At 30.7% G+C, this 10,000-nt stretch overlaps 1 protein-coding gene across 8 annotated transcripts in view; it reads left to right on the top strand.

The window, feature by feature from the left end:
- The window catches only part of LOC124951655, a 164,755-nt gene that overhangs the window by 9,224 nt on the left and 145,531 nt on the right, over window positions 1-10,000 (top strand). For 6 of the 8 annotated variants that reach the window (XR_007101661.1, XM_047500397.1, XM_047500396.1 and 3 more), the window contains exons 1-2: window positions 3,333-4,042; window positions 4,114-4,352. The exons of the other annotated variants lie outside the window; for them this stretch is intronic. The gene's annotated coding sequence lies outside the window, so the exon portion shown is untranslated. Of the gene's footprint in view, window positions 1-3,332; window positions 4,043-4,113; window positions 4,353-10,000 lie in introns of those variants that run through there. 8 annotated transcript variants of the gene reach the window in all.

Genomic DNA, 10,000 nt, shown 5'->3' on the forward strand with positions numbered 1-10,000 from the left:
TTATGTTTATTCATTTACGTTCGTTGTCGTCACGTTGGTTGGTTGGTCACGTGAACGTTAAAAAAAAAAAAAAAAAGAAAAGGTTTACTTATGCACGGCAAAGGATTGTTTGGTATTACATGACTTTAATCAAAATTTTTTGTTAGATTTCGATATGGCGTTATTAAGTTATTCTACGTCAAATTTAATCTGTCGCAAAGTGAATTAGATATTTTTTTTCTTTTCGCTGATTGATCATTCGCTAGAAACATATTTTTTTTTCTTTTTTCTTTTTTCCTTTTTTCCTTTCTTTTCTTTTTCTTGCCATCAAGAAGATGGAAGCTTTTTATTTTTAATTAATTAAAAAAGAAAAACAAAATAACGGTTGTGTCGTAAGCGTACTCATTTAACGACGATTAAATAACTTGTCATGATTCATAATTATTATATAATTATTATATATATATATATATTATAAGCGAATGAATTCAATCGTTTTTTGCCTTTTTTTATTTTTTTATTTTTTTTTCGTTTGAGATATAATTTGTATTAATGATATCGCGACGCAATGTTGTCTCAAAGTTCAATAGTATTATTGTTACCATTTTGCGTTCGTTCGTTTTTTCATTCGTTAATTAGTAAGATACAAATACCGATGTCATCTGAGCAAATTCCTATTAAGTATTATAATTAATTGCGACAAAAAAAGTCCCTGATGTTTCATGTACAACTAAAAAATAATATGATCTGCGATGATCAAAGGAATAAAAGAAGAAAAGAAAAGAAAAAAAAAAAAAAAAACCATCGATAACGTTCAAAGATTCAATTCGAAATAATTTTTTTTTTTTTTTTTTTTTTTTAATGGATCCATAAATATTTTCATTCCTGATTGAGTTTCGTCGCGGCAAAATAGATAAAATTTTGCAAAATAATTCGAAATTATAACGTTGGAAATTTTCCGTTGTACACAACTCGTTGAATGCATGGAGAAATTAGTTCAGGTTAAACTCTCAAGGTCATCAACGCGTTTGCAGGCGTTTCGAATGTCGTTGGTAGATAAATTATATTTATTTTCTTTTTCTTCTTTTCTTTTCTTTTGTTTCTTTTTTTATCCTTTTTCTATCTCACTTCAACCCACTCATCTCGCTCTCGTCGTACAACCCATTCCCTCCCCCCTCCTCCTCCCCGCCCCCCTATCGTCCACCCCGCCCTCCCGTTCTCTCTACTTGTCCTCCATTCAGCCCTTATTTTACTAGCTTTTATCGACCGTAAACTTCACGATCTAGGAATCTATGATCTACCGCATTCTATTATATACTAGAATATTATACTCAAATGTCGGAATGGCTTGTAATGACGTATAATTTTGTTGTACGCTTAGAACGTTGTTGCATTCGTGTGATTCCGATTTATTCGTTTCGCATATCGAATCCCATAAAATTTATTTCGCTTTTTATTCGTATTGCACGGGTCTCTTCGGTCATGTGCATCGATAACGAATGTACGACCAGTTAATTCTAAATGATCTTCCTATCGCAAAGCCGTTTGTCCCGTCATTTCCGACAAGTGTAATATCATCGATAATCATTGAATCATTATTTAATATAATTTTTTTTAAACATACTCGCGATAACTTCATAAACGATAATCATGACACTGGATTAATAATAATCTTATATATTTCGATATTTAATAAAATATATATATTTATATATATATATATATATTTGTATCGTGTAAAAAAATAATATTTTTACACGTGAGTAATTTTGCTTTTATAAATTGAGAAAAAATATCTTTTTACGAGTGTGTGTGTGTGTGTGTGTGTGTGTAAAAATATTTGCGCCTCTTTTTCTTTTTTTTTTCTCCTATACTTTGTACGATTCGAACTGCTTTACGAATTACTTGATTATCTTAAAAGTAACTTGTAATTAAAAAGAACTTGTAATTAAAAGTGACTTGTAATTAAAAAGAAAAAAAAAAAAAAATAGGAAACAGAAAGAAAGAAACAAGAAAAAAAAAAAAAGAATTTCAGTTTTACGTTTTTCCTTTGCAAGTGGAATTGAATATTTTCATAAAGCCGACAATTTTTTTGTCAAAAGAAAAAAAAATATAACGAAAAGTAAAGTGACTCGTTGTCAGTTGGCTATCGAAAAAATAGAAGAAAAAAAAAATAGTGAATTATATTTATCGATCAACTTTGTGGTCATTGAATAAATTGAGAATAATGTCTTCCTCTCAAAGTCCTTCTCTAGATTATTAAAATATGAATAATTGTGTAATATAAAATAAATCATAGAATCAATTCTTTTCAATTCTCTCTTTTCTCTCATTATTCTTTTTTTTTTTTTTTTTGACTTATCGTTACCGTCATAATTATCAGCATGGATTAATTCACGAAGATCCGGCTCACGTAATATCGTAATATTGGTATGAAAAAGAATTTCAGTAACCTGGGTAGGCTAGTTAAAAAAAAAACAAAGAAAAGAAAAAAAAGAAAAAAAGAAAAATTAAAAATAAAAGGAACTAAAAAGTAAAATTTATACGCGAATATATATATATATATATATATATATATATATATATATATAAAATAAATAAAGAAAATAAGAAGAAAAAAATAAAAATAAAAAGGAACTAAAAAGTAAAAGTCATATCCGCAAATATATACATACATACATACATACATACATATATATATATATATATATTCAATGTTTAATAAAATATACTAAATGTTTAATAAAAATGTTTAATAAAATATATAATATAAATATGTTTAATAATAATAATAATATATATATATATATATATATATATATATATAATATATCTTTATCGATCGAAGCCAAGAGGAGAAGCAGATCTTTTTCTCGATATTTGCCATAAGGACAGAGTCCCTCGAGATCTCTCGGCAAAGTCGAAATTGCGTGGGCGTACCTATACCCTTCGGACTCGTCGACACATATCGACACGTACATTCATACACATACACACACACACTTGCATTTATGTATTCATGATATGGTCTCACTTCGCGTCACGTATGTATGCATTATATATGTACCTTCGTACGTACGTATGTTATATGCCGTCGCATACAGATACGTACGTACACACTTCCATACGTACATACATATATATATGTGTATATATATACACACACTTACTTATACACAGCATACGACCGGTGAGAGACTCTCGGAGTAAGCGAGCGATAGGGAGGGGAGCGAACATTTTCGTGTAGGTTCACGCAACCCCGGAGTTAACCGAGTGTCGACCGGAGATAGCCGAAGCTCGTAGAGCCGGTTGTCGCGGGTTCGCCAGATACGCGCTCGCTCAGTATCGCGTCAGCTACGAGTGGTATTGGTCAGTGATCTGAACGTCAGAGCAGGGCCGGTCGTCGCCGCGACTATTTTTCTTCCCTTCCTACTTCTACCACTTTTACTACTACTACTACTACTACTATTACTACTACTATTATTATTATTATTATTATTATTACTATTATTATTACTATTACTATTATTACTATTTCTCTTAGTTTTCGTCCTCATCTTTCGTCCTACGTCTTCGTTATTTCATTATTTTTCGTTTTTATCGTTTCATTTTATTTTTTCTTCTACCTCCCTTTTTTCCTCCTCCTCCTTATCCTTCTCGCCCCCACCTTTTCCTTCTCTCTTCTTTTCTTTCCAAGAAATCAAGATCGCGCTCTTAGCCACTCTTGTCCAGTTCGTTTTGCGTTACATTAAGATTTTCTTTTCCTCCTTTTTTTTCCTTTTTCTTTTTTGATTCTCTCTCTTACATACACACACACATACACACACTATCTATCGTCGAGGTAATTTTTATTTCCTTTATTTTTTCTTTTTTTGTTTTTTCTCTCTCTCTCTCTCTTTCTCTTTCTCGCACAAAATCTACATCTCCTCTCACATCGGTCACCTTGGTCACATCGGGGATATATCGTATATACTTATATATATATATACACATATATATACATTCATATATATATATATATGTGTATATACGAAGGGACAAAAAGAACGGATATGTATTAAAGGTGCATATATATATATATATATATATATACATATATATATATATACGATAATACATACAAGTGTGCTACAGTGGTGTTACCAGTGAAGATTGGAAAAAAAGGAAAGAAGAAAAAAGAAGAGCAGGGAGAAGGAGGAGGAAGAAGAAGAAGAAGAAGAAAAGAAAAGAAAGGAAAAAAAGAAAACCGCTCCTTCGTTGGCAACGCTGTTTTTCTACGAAGAGAAAATTTTTTTTTCTGTTCTTTTTTTTTTTTTTTCCACAATACAAATCTCAAATCCCAACGAGCAACGGACACGACCCGGTGTGAGAGAGTAAGTTTTTCAAATCTTTCGAAACGTTTTTTATTCTCTTTATATCGATTCCATTGTTTTATCATTTATCGTTTTAATATGAACACACACACACACACACACACACAGTGTATATATATAAATATATATATATATATATATATATATATATATATATATATATATATATATGTGCACAGGTATATTTGCTTCAACGTAACAATTTTGCGATTTCCCGTATGTTCGTTTATTTTTCATTTTCTCTTTATTTATTTTATTTTATTTTATTACTTTTTTTTTTCTTTTTTTTTTTTTTTTTAAATAAGTTTCTCAAAAAAATATATCCAATAACAATCGTTATAGAAAAGCTTTAACGTCAAGCTTTCAAAAAAGCGCCATGATAGTTGCGTTATATTACGATATAACCTAACAGCTTAACCGTCGTATTGGAAGATAAATATTTTTGAAATTCGCGCGCTTATTTTTGTCGAATGACCGTTGCGTTTTTCTTTTCTTTTTTTTCCCCCCTTCTTTCCCCTCCCACCCCTTCTTCCCCCCCGCCTCCCCCTATGCTCGTATAAATCCTTTCGTAAACGATCGTTGGTATATCTCTCGTGCATTGACCCAAGCGAATGATCACGATTCTGATTGATTTATTCTCATACGTAAAAGAAGGAAAACAATTGCGTTATCATCGTATTAAAATAGGAAGTAGTTAAGGATTAATAATATCTTCGTATTATCAAATGATCTAACGAATCAGACGGTGTATAATCAATTAATTGGGTAGAAAAGAAAGAAACAAGAAAGAAAAACAAAAAAAAAAAAAAAAAAAAGAAACATTTACAATTGGTTAATTTAGACGACATTTTTAATACGCGCGCAAGTAGAAAAATATTTATATCCTGATAATGGTGTCGTTGTTCGCGTTGTTGTCGTTGCTTTCTTTTTTCTCCTGTTTTTTATTTTTTCTTTTTTTTTTTTTTTTTTTTCCCCTTATTCCCGTTCCTTTTTCCTCTTCGTTCTTGGACAAACATTATTACGAAATAAGGAATTAGAACTTTCCTCGAATCATCTTTTTTATGATCGTCGTTACGTGTTTTGACGAAGGTAGGGTAGTGCTTGAAAGAAAGAAAGCAAAAAGAAAAAAAAAAGAGAAGGAAGAGGTGGGGAGGAGGAGGAGAAAAAAAAGAAGAAAATGGCGTCCGAAGAGGGCACACTCTCTTGGGCCCATCGAGAGGATCGTAAAACCGGGAGAAGTCCGGTGTGCCCAGCCCCGGTTTCTCTTTCGCGTTCTTCTTATTTTTATCTCACCGTTAGTAGGCAGTTATCGGTATAGTCGATTAACAAACGAGATTTTCGTTTACCTTTTTCATTTATGAATTTGATGCATCATCGCGATACGTATAGACACGTATACAGGATATATAACGTTTTTATGTATACTATAAAGTACATACGTATTGATAATGTTTCGACTAAGAATAATTTATTTGAGATCGTTATTCGTAATATCGATAAAGTTTAAACAATTTGTCAATCGATATTTTAAATAAGCGATCAATATGTTTTTGTAATCAAAATTATCGAAAGATAATTCATTTAATCGTTAATATATATCCATCGAAATTTTCGTGCAAATATAATAATAATTATTTGATATTTTATAAAATATATACGATCTGTTAATTTATGATAAAACTAAATATTACTATTATATGTATATTAAATATATATATATATATATATATATATATATATATATTAAATATATTTATTAATTATATTTATTTAGTTATATATTACTTTTAGTAATTATATATATTTAATGGATATATATATATATATATATATATATATATATATATATATATAAATTAAGTATTACTAAATCTTATATAGTGATTATTAATTTATTTATCATTTATTATTTGTATTATTTTTTATTATTAATATTATTTTTATTTTTTTTTATTAATATTATTTTTATTTTTTTTTATTAATATTATAATAATTATTATTATTATTATTATTATTATTATTATTGTTTTTTTGTTAATAGTCCATCATAAATATTCGTATAATATCCATATTTAGTTCGCCATTTATATCACGAAATATTTATCTTTAATTAATAAAATTGTTGATGTAACAAATGTAAAGAAGTAATTAATTTCATTAAAATTTGATGTAATACGAACTATTATGTACGATCGTCGTACATTTTTTTTTTTTTTTTTGTTTTTTTTTTTATATATATAAAAACGTGTCGCGCGTAATCTGTGCCTATGTAAATCCAAAGGACAGGATTATTCTGAACGGTGGGTTATGTATGCAGATGAATCCGATACGTTCGGATTCTTGAAATAAGCGTAATCATTGCCCCATTGCGATTTCTGTCCCCGTCGAGGTTAAAATCGAATGTGTGTCACGTTCACCGTCGACGGCGTCGATTAGTAATCGGAGCGCGCTCACAGCAATTACATATATGTTCGAAAAAGTCAATGTTACGGAGAAAGGTTTCGGTACGTGAAGATTGATTGCGTAATAATCGGTCAGATTAAGAATGTGCATTTAGACAGGCCATTATCTTATGGTACGTGGTATATTCTTTTCTTTTGCAATTAAATCTTGATTTATCGTACTCTGTTCTCTATTCTGTTCTTTGCTCTGCGTTATACTTTGTTTTATTCTATTTTTATTCTATTCTACTCTAATCTACTTAGCTCTGTTATGCTGCGTTTGGATTTATTTTGCTTTGGAGAAAGTGACCACCGTAAATGTACATTATCTATCTATATATTTATCTATGTATGTATCCATCTATGAATATATATATATATATATATATATATATATGCATGTATATATGTATGTATGTATGTATGTATTTATGTACATATCTTGTATGCATATTAATGCATACAACATTAATACATCGTAAATGTATTAATGTGTATACGTACACACACATATATATATATAAATGTGTACACATACGTCGTAAATATACGTATATATGTATTTATGTATGTATATATAAATTAATAGATCGTATACGTGCTTTTTTGTACAAAAGCATCGAAACTAGGTTTCGCGGGGAAACTTTTCTTGTAATTAGATATCGTGCTATGTTAAATTTTATCAATAAAAAATATGATAAATTAATTGTAAGAAATAATTTCATTTAGTTTTATCTCTCTCTCTCTCTATCTCTCTCGCTCTTTTTTTTTTTTCCTTTTTTTTTTTTTTTTTTTTTTCCCCTTTTCAGAAAAGTATCGATGTTTTACGTGTTTCCTCGTATTATTTGTTTAATTTAATACGACGTAACTCGATGTAAACAATGTGGTACGAGATAGATAGATTATTGTTCAAGAGGCCATTGTCATTGGTACAGTTCTCTTTTTTTTTTTTTTTTTTTTTTTTTTTTTTTTTTTTTTGTCTTTACTCCATCATAGATAATATATCGAACGATTCGTCGTAAATAATGTCAATAAATATTTCGTTATTAATAAAATGGACTAATAAATAATTCTTGGAAATATTATTACAATTTGTTACGTAAAAGATTTCAGTTATCTCTTTCTCTCTCTCTCTCTCTCTCTCTCTCTCTCTCTCTCTCTCGCTTTCGCTTTCGCTCTCGTTTTCTCTTATCGACAGGTAATATATTTTTAAATTCAAAGAATGACTGAACACGAAATCGTTTAATTATCAAAAAAAATATCAAAAAAGTTGTATTACCTGGTACGATCAAAATGGCTTATTAAAATAGTAAGAGAAGCTTCTCTCTCTCTCTCTCTCTCTCTCTCTCTCTCTCTCTCTCTCTGTCTTTTTTCTCAATTACGAAGTCTTATAAAAACGTTAAATAATGTGGTCGAAGGTCGGACAGGTATTTCAATAAGCTGTCCGATATTGAAATATCGTCTCTGATCGACCGTCATTTTGCACGTAAATCACTCAAATTATTTTACTACACAATTAAATAGTTCGTATACAGAGCCACGATTATATAGATTGATATACAGACATATACATATATATATACACACACATGCATATATATATATACATATACGAGGGAACACATGCACAAAGTGCGATCGTGTATGGTAATAGACCGAGAGTCTCATCAGTGGCAAAAGGGCTCGAGTAGATAAGAATGAGTGAGTAAGAAGAGAAAGAGAGAGAGAGAGAGAGAGAAAGAGAGAGAGATAGATAGATAGAACTAGCGAGAGAAGGAAAGAGAAAGAAAGTTCGCTTTTTACACGGACGTAGCTAGGATAATATACGATATATACGGTGTAACGAGCTATGTAATGGGTAATAGTTCGTAATGATATAATGCTTGCATTCCTCACGATCTCTCTCTTTCTCTCTCTCTCTCTCTCTCTCTCTCTCTCTCTCTCTCTCTCTCTCTCTCTCTCTCTCTATCTCTCTCTCTGTGCTATAACAAACATTGTTAGGAAACAAAATACGTTGTGTGAGTTCTCTGACCGCATTGGATCGAATCGAAGAAAAGGAAAGGAAGTTGACGGGGGTCTACTTGGTCGCTCACACTTGCTTGCCATGTCGAATGATAAAGAATTTCTGATAAACCTGGAAAAAAGTGGGGGCGGGGGGATATGTGAACGTACTTACGGTACATACACACGCGCTCATATACACACATACAAGTACATACACATATGCATAGACATATATATACACACGTGCGAGGATGAGCGCATGTTCGACCGAATTACGCGAAGATCAACGAGCCGAAGATAAAAGGGAAATATAGCGGTTAAACTTGCGTGAGGGCCTCTTACATTAGATAAGATAATAACGTAGCGTATTACGTTTTATTCGACGACTAATTAGAACTCCTGATACCTCCTCCTTGTGTTCTCCTCCATCTAAAATGATAAGAAATAACCGATATGCTAAAATGGTAACGGCCGATCGAACACGACTTTTGAAAAGGAAAATATTTATTCTCGATATTTAACGCGATATTATACGAAATATCGTTACGAATAACGAGAACAATTAACTTTGGAAAATAACGATAATCATATCTCATTGATTCTATTTATCATTTATTTTAATCCAACGATATTGTATTTTATTAACATTTTTCGAGTGTAAGAGAACGTAGAAGACGTCGAAAGAAAGGAAAAAGAAAAATTGCAAAAATTTTGAAGATTGTTAAAATTGTTGGAATTCAATTAATGGGGGGAAAAAAAATGGAAAAAAAAAAAAAAAAAGGAAACAAAATATTTGCGAGAGAGGAAGTGGAGAAGGGTGAGGATGGGGATGAGAGTGGGGGTGCGGAGAAACAAAAAAAAAAAAAAAAAAAAAAAAAAGAGAATCGAATTGATACGTTCAAAACGTGAATACATATGCCGTACAAAATTTGTAAAATTTAAAAGAAACTCTCCCTCGCCTCCCTTCCTCCCCCCTTCCCCCATGTAATCCGAAAATTATTCTGGTGTAGGAATTATCTGTCCCGTTTTTCCTTCTTCTTTATGATTAGATGAAAAAACAGAAAGAAAAAGATCTCCTATTCGGGTTTTTTTTTTTTTCGCGAATTCGACGAATTTATGTGTCAGGAGGTCGACTTTACGCAAAACGAAGATGCGACTTTATCCATAAACGAGTTTCTTCGCTTGATTCTCTTCGCGTTCGAT

Source organism: Vespa velutina, chromosome 9 (genome assembly GCF_912470025.1).
Source record: "Vespa velutina chromosome 9, iVesVel2.1, whole genome shotgun sequence".
Lineage (NCBI taxonomy): Eukaryota > Metazoa > Arthropoda > Insecta > Hymenoptera > Vespidae > Vespa > Vespa velutina.